The sequence below is a fragment of the Poromitra crassiceps genome (assembly GCF_964638095.1).
Source record: "Poromitra crassiceps genome assembly, chromosome: 17".
In the NCBI taxonomy this organism is placed as follows: domain Eukaryota; kingdom Metazoa; phylum Chordata; class Actinopteri; order Beryciformes; family Melamphaidae; genus Poromitra; species Poromitra crassiceps.
The window spans coordinates 29,149,510-29,160,472 of record NC_139635.1 but is presented as its reverse complement, the minus strand read 5'-3'; positions in this window follow the sequence as shown (position 1 = coordinate 29,160,472).

Here is a 10,963-nt window from a genome sequence, read left to right as displayed (position 1 = left end):
CTGACAGTGAGGAGTTTCACCCAGCAGGGCGTAGTGCGTGGGAGGATCACTATTCCCCCCAGTTCCCCCAGGGGGTCCCCGGACCCCACTACTTTGAGAGAACCACTGACTTAGAATAAGTTCTTGTACTTTAGACTTGATGCTCAAATTAAGAGCGCATAAAAAAAAACAGTGGATTCCAAAATTGCCTCCACTGAATTGTAAAGACCAATATCCAATCAAAGCAGCTTGGAGTATAGCCACATGTCATGTGACAGTCTGTGTGACATTTGCAACTGTAATCCAATAGCACAGGCATTTAGCCTCCACCCCGATCCAAGTGTCTGTGCTGACAGGGATTCTAGACCCCTTATCATCATAATACTCTCACTTCAATATTTCTTCTTTCTTTTCCCACTTCAGTGCTATGTTGACGTTTTATGCGGAATGTGGTTGATTATACTGTCGTATTTATTCACATAGTTTGTGTGAGGGGGAGAATACAGGGGGAAAGGAGAGAGAATGAAACACCTGCTTTTCTGGAGAAGACTGGAGGGAGGGGGCGGGCCTTTGCTGGCACCTGTCACTCTTTTGTCATGGGGATAAAATGCCCGTCCTTTGGCTCTGAGTGCTGATAGGACAGATAGGAGTGGGGGTTGACTGAATTAATCGAGGCCGCGGAGGTAGTTGTAGTCATGTTCGGCGCGGTCCTTACCCCATGAAACGTCATCCCTCGTGACCATCCACTTGAGTCTCCTCCCCGAGCTCCAAGAGACACTTTGGAGTTGTAAATCAGTAGGACATAGAACACAGATACGTTAAAGAAGAAGGCAGCATGAGCGAAATGACAGTCACAGAGAACTTTGTGAAGGGCAGGGACACCTGGCTGGTCAGCAGCATGTGCCTGGTGGCCTCCTACCTCTGGCACAGGGTGTGGGAGCTGCTCTGCTACAGGAGGAGGAAGAGAGCATCCATCCCACATGGCATACAGGTAGAGAAGGCATGGGCGCATTTTGACTTTCATACTTGGTGGGGGGGCTGCAAGACAGGGCTGCAAGGGGGTGGGGGGGCAAGGGGGGGCTTTGCTGGTTGGTGACAAATTTTGTAATTTTTTTTGTGGCTGTTTGAAACCAGATTTAGAGGAATTATTATTGTACAATAATTACAACAATTAGTCTCCGAACAATAATAATAACAATAACAACTACTACTACTAATAATAATATGATTATTGTTATTGTTGTTGTTTTATTATTATTTTAGTATTGTTAATCAGAGAGTAATTATTGTAATTACTGTTCAATAAGTAGAATGGAAATATATTATATAATAATAATAATATAATGCATTTCTTTATTTCCAAACCATTTAAAAAAGCCCATAAATCATAGATTTATCGCAGGCCGATACCGCTATGATTGCCGATATATCATGCATCCCTACTTACTTTCATTGTTTCAGGCTCTTACTCATGTGTACTATTAGTTCAGATGTTTTTCTATTGCTAACATGTGGAAAGGGAGAGTATTTTAATTGTTCTGTAGAGTAAACCTTAGAAAACCTCATTTGCAAAAGTCTCAGATGTAAGTATTGAGTATAGCAGACTTGCCAACAACACATGCAGAGATGATGTCATTGACACAGAAGATCTAGAGTTGCTTTTAATGGTTGATGTTTTCAGAAATGTGTATGATAATTTCATATAACATACATAAATTAAGTTTTCAATTTCAACATAAATCACAGGCATGTTGTAGAGAGACAATCAGATTATGCTGTGGGGGGCGGGGGGGGGGGTCGATTTTAATTTGAGTTCAGTTTGCTTTTTCCGCCTACAACTGTGGAGACCCGGGTTCACTTCCTGGTAGCGGTACTTCCGGCTTGGTCAGACGTTCCTCCAGACACAATTGGCCGTGTCTGCGGGTGGGAAGCTGGTGGGGTATGAGTCCTCTGGTCTGTTTCCTGTATTCCCTCTCCTCCATTTGCTCCTCCTCCCTATATCTAACATCTCTCAGTGTATACTCTCTGAAAGGCATCAAGAGTTGTATAATTAATCAGTGTTGAGTTTTGAGTTATGAGTTCAAGTTTAAGAGTGGTCTGACAATTGGTTGTCAGATTAGACACAAATAAGTTAAGGGTGGCGCTGAGCAGAAGAATAAATCTGTATTCCTGGAACTGCATCTTCTCAGAGGTTCTTTTAATAGGCCAGTCAAATAGAAGCTCTGATATCTCTCTCTTGTTTCTTTTATATCTCTGCAGCCATGCCATTAGTTTGTCTGTAATGAGATATCTCCATTGTGGCTGAGACAGTAGTGTCCTTCTCCTTGGTGTAATAATAGGAAGTACAAGGCCACATGCAGTCACGTGTGTGATCTGACTATTGTTATTATTCTTGGTTACCTTGGGAGAGACTGTGATGCACACACATGCTTTATTGTGCATCACATTTGTTTGATTGTGTGATTTATTTGCACAAAAACAGTTTGACGTCTGTGGGCCATATTGAAGGTCCTATTAGATTAGAATAGGGATGCACCGATATGAACATTTTGGCCGATACCGATAACCAATATTAACATTGCTGTTATGGCCGATAACCGAGATTTACCGATGTCAATATGATCTGTAGAAAAACACATTTCTATGATAATCAAATTTCATACATACTGAAAAACACATGTAAACACTGTGAATTTGAAAAACAAATGCATTTCTTTATTTCCCAAAATTTGGAAAAGCCCATAAATCATAGATTTACCGCATTGCGAAAGTTTTGGCCAATACCGATAACCGATATTAACACTGTAACATCGGACTGATGCCGATTTACACCATTAGATTACTCTTGCTAACTACATCGTGCACCGCTTAGACTGTAACTAATTTTTAATTTAATGCCTATTTAACTCGGACTGTAAATTCATGTAAACTCATGCACTGCCTATTTAACACATATTTAACTTGGACTGAAAATTCATGTAAATTCAATGTAAATTCATATGTTATGCCTCCTCCACTCATGTATATATTGTATACATTGGACTGCACTCTTGCAATGTTGTGATTGTCTTTTTGTTTTCCTATTCTATCTCTGAATATTGACATGACCGCTACGCTGCATAATGACACTAAGACAAATTCCTCGTATGTAAATTGTATACTGCGGCAATAAAAGTCATTCTGATTCTGAAATGACTAACATCGGCCGATAGCCCGATACTGATATGATTGCTGATATATCGTGCATCCCTAAATTAGAATAGATAGCACAATTATTAGGAGCTGTCAAGCAGTTTTTTGTATGAGTTTGGAAGTCTTCCCAGTATGTGTCAGCAACATTGTGCTCTTGTGAAATATGCTTTATACCATCACGTTCCGTGATGCAGTTCAAGGAGAGTACACTCTGCCATTTATTTATAGGGACAGTTATGGCAAATGCGAGCAATGGGCTTCCTCTTTAATAGCAGTATTATAATTACTATAACCTCAGCCAGAAAATGGGCAAATAAGCCTTTCTTAGGAATGGCATTTTAATTAGAGCAATATTCTTGTCTCTTCATAAGAAAGCTTTTAATGCTGACACATCCTGTATACTGTACTTTACTTTGTTGGGTTTATTTGACAGAGACAAAATACTTTTAGGCCTGGGTGGAGGCGGAAAATCCAGACTTAATTTGTTCTACTATTTAAATTCTATGCTAAAAGAAGACAACATACATAACTTCCAGTATGCTGTTTCAGGTTGAAATAGTCACGCATGGCAAGGAGATTTAACCATCAGCATTTCAATATTGAGTTCCTCAACTGTATACTGCTTGCCACTCAAGGGCACGATCACTTGTATGACTGGATTATGCCCTGGGGCATTTGGTTCTCCAGCTAAATGTCAAATTTAACTCAATTAGTTAGCTCAATATATGGTCGTTTGCACTTTCAACAGTAATGTGATCCTCAGTATACCCATGAGTGGAAGGAGAGACATACAGTATGTACTGGTAGTGATGATCAGTGGTGGGACTTGGGAGTAACTTGTTACTGTAGTTAAATCACCTTTTACAGTGACTAGTAATCAAATAACTTTTTCAAATTTAGTAACTTAGTACGTGAAAATAGCGGACAACTTCAGTGGATTATCCGGTTGATGATTATTGGACCCAGCAAAAATACTCCACACGTCGCAGCTGCAAGCTGGCTAGAAGCATTATTACATTTACAATATATTGTCAGTTAGCAGACACTTTTATCCCAAGCAACATAAGCCTCCCCAATAAGCGAATGTTCAAGTATCCCATGCAGGTACAATGACAGTATGTCTTGTCCCACACTGTGCCACAGCAACACTAAAATAATGTATGCATTAATAAGACAATCGAATCAGACTTTTAAAAATAACGCAAAGGTTACCTTCCCTATTAACTAATTACTTTTATTATCCAGTTATTTGTAAATTAAATTACTTTTTGAGCCGAGTAACTAGTAACTGTAACTTATTACACATTTTCGGTAACTTTCATAACACTGGTTTGGTTATGATACATGTGTGTTTTACTGTGTTGCAGATAGCAATAGTAAGGCAGGAGTGGAATTATGATGATAAAACATGAGATAAGGAGCCAGTGGCATTTATGAGAGGACAGTGGGGAGTGAGTCTACTGCGCAGATGCAGTGACCTCTAGTGGTAAACCATGACCAGCACACTGTGCCGCGCAGAGCAGAGAGTAGTGCTGTCTTGGTGGGATTGGCTGTTCAAATACTGAATTGCAGAGAGCGTGCAGCATAGTATGATATTCCAGCATGTGTGATATAATCATACTGTTGGATGCCTGTTACAGTTATTTGTTTGTCTCTGCCAAACCATTAGATTTATCTGATAGAAAAAATAGCCACAATAGCAGGTTCAAATTTTTAGACTGTATTTTTAAAGGAGCTCTGCTTCAGTCTAAAATATACACACTACACTTGTATGAGTTTACACCAACCACAGATTCTAACCCATCGATGAAGCTGCACAGCCTCACAAGGAGGAACTCCAGAAATCAGTGAAGCCCTCACAGAGGAACCTGTGGCTCTTTAATGAAGAAGGAAACAGTGATCAAACAGCAGCAGAACACATGAAGGTCCAGGCCAGACGCACAGAGAGGCAGATTGAGGAGGAGTTTAGGAAGCTTCACCGGTTTCTACAAGAGGAAGAGGAGGCCAGGATCACTGCACTGAGGGAGGAAGAGGAGCAGAAGAGTCAGACGATGAAGGAGAAGATTGAGGGTCTGAGCGGAGAGATAACCACTATTTCAGACACAGTCAGAGCCATAGAGAAGAAGCTGAGAGCTGAAGACATCTTGGTCCTGCAGAACTACAAGGCTACAGTGGAAAGAGTCCAGCGCTCCCTGCTGGAGGATCCACAGCTGGTCTCAGGAGCTCTGATAGATGAGGACAAACACCTGGGCAACCCTTCACAGTCTGGGACAAGATTAAGGAGATGGTCTCCTACACTCCTGTTATTCTGGACCCAAACACTGCTCATTCTAACCTGTCTGATTATCTGACCAGTGTGAGATGTGGAGTGAGACAGCATCTTTCTGACAATCCAGAGAGGTTTGACCTGGGCTGTGTCCTGGCAAATGTAAAAAAGAAAAGGGTGGGGGGGGTGGGGGGGGGAATGTTTCCATACTGCTCACTTGGCATAATCCAAGTCTCCACAAGCCCTGAGATGCCAAGTTGACTTGAAAATACCAAATTTTCCAGCGGCACTGCGGAAGACTGCTGGTCACACGCAGAGACTGCAGTGCACGTTGAGCAGAGTGCACACAGCAGGTAGGCAGCTCGGCCAATCATTGCATTCGGTCCAAATACAATGATTGGCCGAGCTTATTCCAGCCCTGCAGGAGCTACAGAGACCAATTTATGTTTTGTCAGAGCCTTTGATTTATTCATTGTCGTCGCCTCGTCGGGATATACAGAGAATTTCATCAAATGTAACAAAAAGTGCTTTTAAGATAAATTACCTACCCTATTTTTATGACGTGAGGTTCAATTAGCCTTGCACAGAAACAGCCGGTAGAAATACTTTTCACTTTTATACTTTTACTTACTGTAAGTAATTAAGTTGAATCATTACTTCTACCTTTTCCAGAGTCTTTTTTCTTTACACAAGTATCAGTACTTCTGCTTAAGTAAAGAATGTGTACTTTTGGTGTAAATGCACACATTCTATACGAAGCTGTCCTTGATGCCTTTAGAGTACACCTCAAAGTCAAGCTCAAGCTCGATCGCCCTCTCTCCTTTCCATTCCTCTCTTGACATTTATGAGATCCACACTATTAATATACTGTCTGTGACTAACCTCTTCCTATGGGACTTAGCACGCATCCTGTCAGTAACCTGTATCGCGTTGTGTGTACTGTATCTATGTACCCAATGTAAAATCATCTTACATGTCCATACTATTTACAGTGCATCACAATACACTGTGTATAGTGGTGCAATGACATGGTTGTTACTGTAGGTGCTTTGCCCCCATGTTGTGTAAAATCTGGCTTTTCAGCTCTGTAGATTCAATAATTGATTTTGGCGCCAGCATCATGGATGAAAGGTGCCACCTGCTGTTCAAAGTGTGACAGAACCTATAGGGAGTGGTTTTGGAGCAGGCAGATAAAGTTGACACCTGCGTTGAGTCAGTCCCATCCCATTCCACATCCAGCATCAGAGCATACCGGTATGCTATCATTTGTATGTTTATACTTAACGTAATAACTCCACTCATCACTCATTGAATGTATCGCATTCCACATGACAGACCTAATCCATGCAGTTGGTTTCCATCTATATTATGTATGTGTACGTAATACGTATGGGAGGATGATCTATTAAATCTGAGCATAATTCATCAAATGTAGTAATTTACAAACTACAAATCTTGCTATCCAAAGCCAGAAAGTCTATCCAAGTGTGAAGGCCAACCGTGTTTACACGCCAAGAGAAAACACAAGGTGACAGGGAGAGAAGATAAGAGACGCCCTAAGAGATTAGCGGGAGTTATTTTTCACGGCTGCCAAGTACGTTTCTGCCCCCTAGTTTCCAAGAGAAAGTATTGTTTATTGTTTATTGTGGATGCCCAGTGGTGGATGCACAAGTGACAGACTTCTTCCTGGGGTCCATAGATTTGGCAGGCTGAGGGGTGTGAGAGATATGCAGATGGAAAAGGCGACTAGACACCCTGGACACCAGGGGCTTCCCAGGACATTGTGTTCTACTTCTGGGGGGAGTGCTCCATTTTTAACAGTTCGTCATGTCCCGTTGCCAAGCGAATGTCCTAATGCCACACAGGTCACACTCCTACACACGGCTTCTATTGATCAGAATAAGATGTGTGTAAGAAGAAAAAGAAAATCACAGCCAGGTGTTGACGTACGCGATGCGTGTTTCTCCCCCGCCCCTCTCTTCATATGCATAGCCCCGCCCCTCTTCATATGCATAGCCCCGCCCCTCTCTTCATATGCATAGCCCCGCCCCTCTCTTCATATACATAGCCCCGCCCCTCTCTTCATATGCATAGCCCCGCCCCTCTCTTCATATACATAGCCCCGCCCCTCTCTTCATATACATAGCCCCACCCCTCTCTTCATATGCATAGCCCCGCCCCTCTCTTCATATACATAGCCCCGTCCCTCTCTTCATATGCATAGCCCCGCCCCTATCTTCATATGCATAGCCCCGCCCCTCTCTTCATATGCATAGCCCCGCCCCTCTTCATATGCATAGCCCCGCCCCTCTCTTCATATGCATAGCCCCGCCCCTCTCTTCATATGCATAGCCTACTCCTGATTGGGCTACTCTATCCGCTCATGCTACAAATGGACACCTCGTGCTACAAACGGACACATAATGTGATGTAGGCCTATTGGAAGCACCGCTTAAAAACTAAATTAGTAGACTGTAGACTAAATTAGCTCTAATTAACATAGAAAACAACTTATTTTCTTCACATATTTTTTAAGGTTGCAAAGGGAAAATGTAAACCTTAAAGTTTAAAATTTAAAGAACATACGTTTGCAAAGATTTCTTTCGGTGCTAGGCCTTCTGTGTATAACAATTTACCTTTCAGTCAGTATGTGTTGAAATTGGGGGGGTCAATCAGGACACACACATGCACGCACACTAGATTATTATTATTATCTCCGCCAGGCGAATGCCTGGAGGGGATCATGTGTTTGGTTGTGTGTGTTCGTGCGTATAAGTGACTATATGTGTGTTAACCATCGCAGTTGGGTTTCGGTTTGGTCATGGTTAGGCATAGTGGCGCCCAGAGATTCTCACAATCATCTTTTGCAAGTCCAAGTCAAATCTCAAGTCTTTGAGCTCGAGTCCAAGTCAAGTCTCAAATCTTTTGACACAAGTCCAAATCAAGTCTCTTATGGATGAGTGTTCTATCATCTGCTGCATACCATCCGCTCTACTTAGAACACAAAGCAAGTATTATCCTCACTCCGTTACCTATTTGCATACAATATATCAGCATTGATAAGTTGACATTATTATTTGTAGACATTTCCTTAATGTTAATGTTAATAAATACAGTAAATAAAGATTGTTCACAAGTCCCACATCTCAAGTCCGAGTCAAGTCTTTTGAGGACGAGTCTCAAGTCAAGTCTCAAGCCACTGTCTGACTTAAGTGCGACTTGAGCCCAAGTCCCTAGTCCCCCATCTCTGGCAGTGCCTGGCGGAGATCTGCCCTCTACGGAGTGCCCTTTTTCTGGCTTGATTATGCTGTCTGTCTGGGCTTGTTGTCATTATGCTTCTAAACACGATACATTTGCTGTCACATTAACTAAACAACATTACAGACATGCACCAGTAGACAGGCCCGTAATTAATCAGCTTGCACCTAGTGTGGCCTACTGAGGCTGAGCATTCATAAGACACGCCTCTGCTTGGCAGAGTAGGTGAGAGAGGACTTTGAGCAGTGGTCATGATGCCATATTACGTTCACTAGCATTAGTTTCACTCGAACGTATCAGTGATATCAACCTCTGCTTTATGTAATAAGCCGACAGCCTAAGGTCTGTTTATATCCTCTGTTTGATGACCTTAAGGTTCACCGGGTCTATGCAAAGCAGGCTATCATGTGGTGGTAGTGCGATAGTCTTAACATTTGTTGTGCATCAAAATGTCACCTTTAAATACCCCCTAAAGTAAAAAATCAGTTGTTCTTCTTGCTTCAGTTGGATGTCTGAGCTTCACTGTGCAGAATGATGTCTGTGCAGAGTTTGACACTAGAAGACTGTTTTCACAATCGTCTGCTGAAAGTGGAAGGTTTCTCTGAGCTCACTGAAAAGGCCGTTTTCAACAAGCATGATTCGTGACATCACGAATCCTGGAGCCAATCCCTGTCCAGTATTCAGCATTTAAAGGGCCAACACATTCTCACTCCCAACTCGTCATATACAGCAGATCGGTCAGGAACCCTTCTTGTCGTCACTTACGAGTTGGGAGTGAGAATGTGTTGAAAGCCAGTATTGTGATTGGCTAGTTAGGTTCTAGAACACCCTGATTGGTTGCTTTGGATTTTTTTTATGAGGCAGAAGTAGGGGAAGTAATTTTAAGGATTTTAAGAAGATAATTTAACTTTTTTTCATTAGACACAAATTATTATTCAAAGTAGAGTATTTTATATACATGTTGAAACATGACTTTAGGGGCTCTTTAATTTACATGATGAGTCTCATGTACAGTCACATATAGTCTATCTGCGTCATGCTATGTGTTGCACAAATCGAACGGTGGTCAACTGTTGTCACTATGCAACATGGAGTACTTGACTTTCTCCTTGGTGCCTGGATGGAAAAAAGAAATCAAATTTCTTCCATGCACTCTAGTGCACAAGTAAGATTACTCTCCAACACAACCTGAGTCCAATGACCTACGTTGTCAGAATTGCCTGTCATCTGTTGGCATCCAAGGACAGGTGTGAGCGTCCGTCTCTCTCTCTCCCTCCCCCTGAGTGAATGATGCCTGGTTCAACTCCCATCTGTTTCTTCCCTGTCAGAGTCACTTGTGCTCTCCCCTGCGGCAGCCTTTGCGTAAGTGACCATAGAGGAAAATACAAATTCAGGGGAATCCAAAAAATAAAAACGGGGGGAAGAAAATTACTGCTCGTTATTTTTTCTTTTTTGCTCCAACTGAAATGTTTTATGGTCACCCACGATTCAGCAGGTCACGTGTTGGCTTGGTCCCAGCCTTAAAACTCGTTATATAAGGATTCTTCCAAATGTCTATGGAGAAAATGAATGGGGAGCTCTCTTCCGGGGCTGGAAACGTCACGGAAAGTCACGTGACTGTTGAGCTCTACAGCAAAGACACTGAAGGTTGAACACAGCCTTGGTTCTTCTGATCTGACTGAGAGAGGAGAGTGATACTCAACTTTGCTTTGGTGACTTGTGGTGAAACATGAGCTCCATGGCCCATCATCTCATGCTTCAGCCAGCCTTTTGCCACGGGCCACGGGCCACTGGAGTGAGCCGGGCGAGTGCTGCAGTATTTTTGGCTATAAGCCTTTGAGGCTCAGTTTGCAGCCTGCGCCCTCCTTTGTCAGAAGCATGTGTTACGGTGCGGCTGCCTGTTTAGCCTCATCATGGCTGAATTTATGAGGACGACACGAGTTTGCACTGTCATAGGAGATCATCTGTGGTGGCCATTTTGCGCCGCACAAGTTGTATTCTTGAAAACACCACATCCATTTTAGTGCCTACAGTTTGAAGGCAGAGGGAGAGATTGATTAGCAAACTACTGTAGAAGTGAGTTGTGGTGTCCGATTACTGAAACTTTCCGTTACTAAATATAAGTCTGACCCAATTATTCTCTTGCTTAGGGGAGTGTTTTGTATGGGCGTTTGATGTCTGTTTATACTTTTTTAGTTGATTCAAAGCCCACATGTGTCTTGTGGGACTAAATCAGGCATTATGTATTGATAGGTTTATAGGCGACAT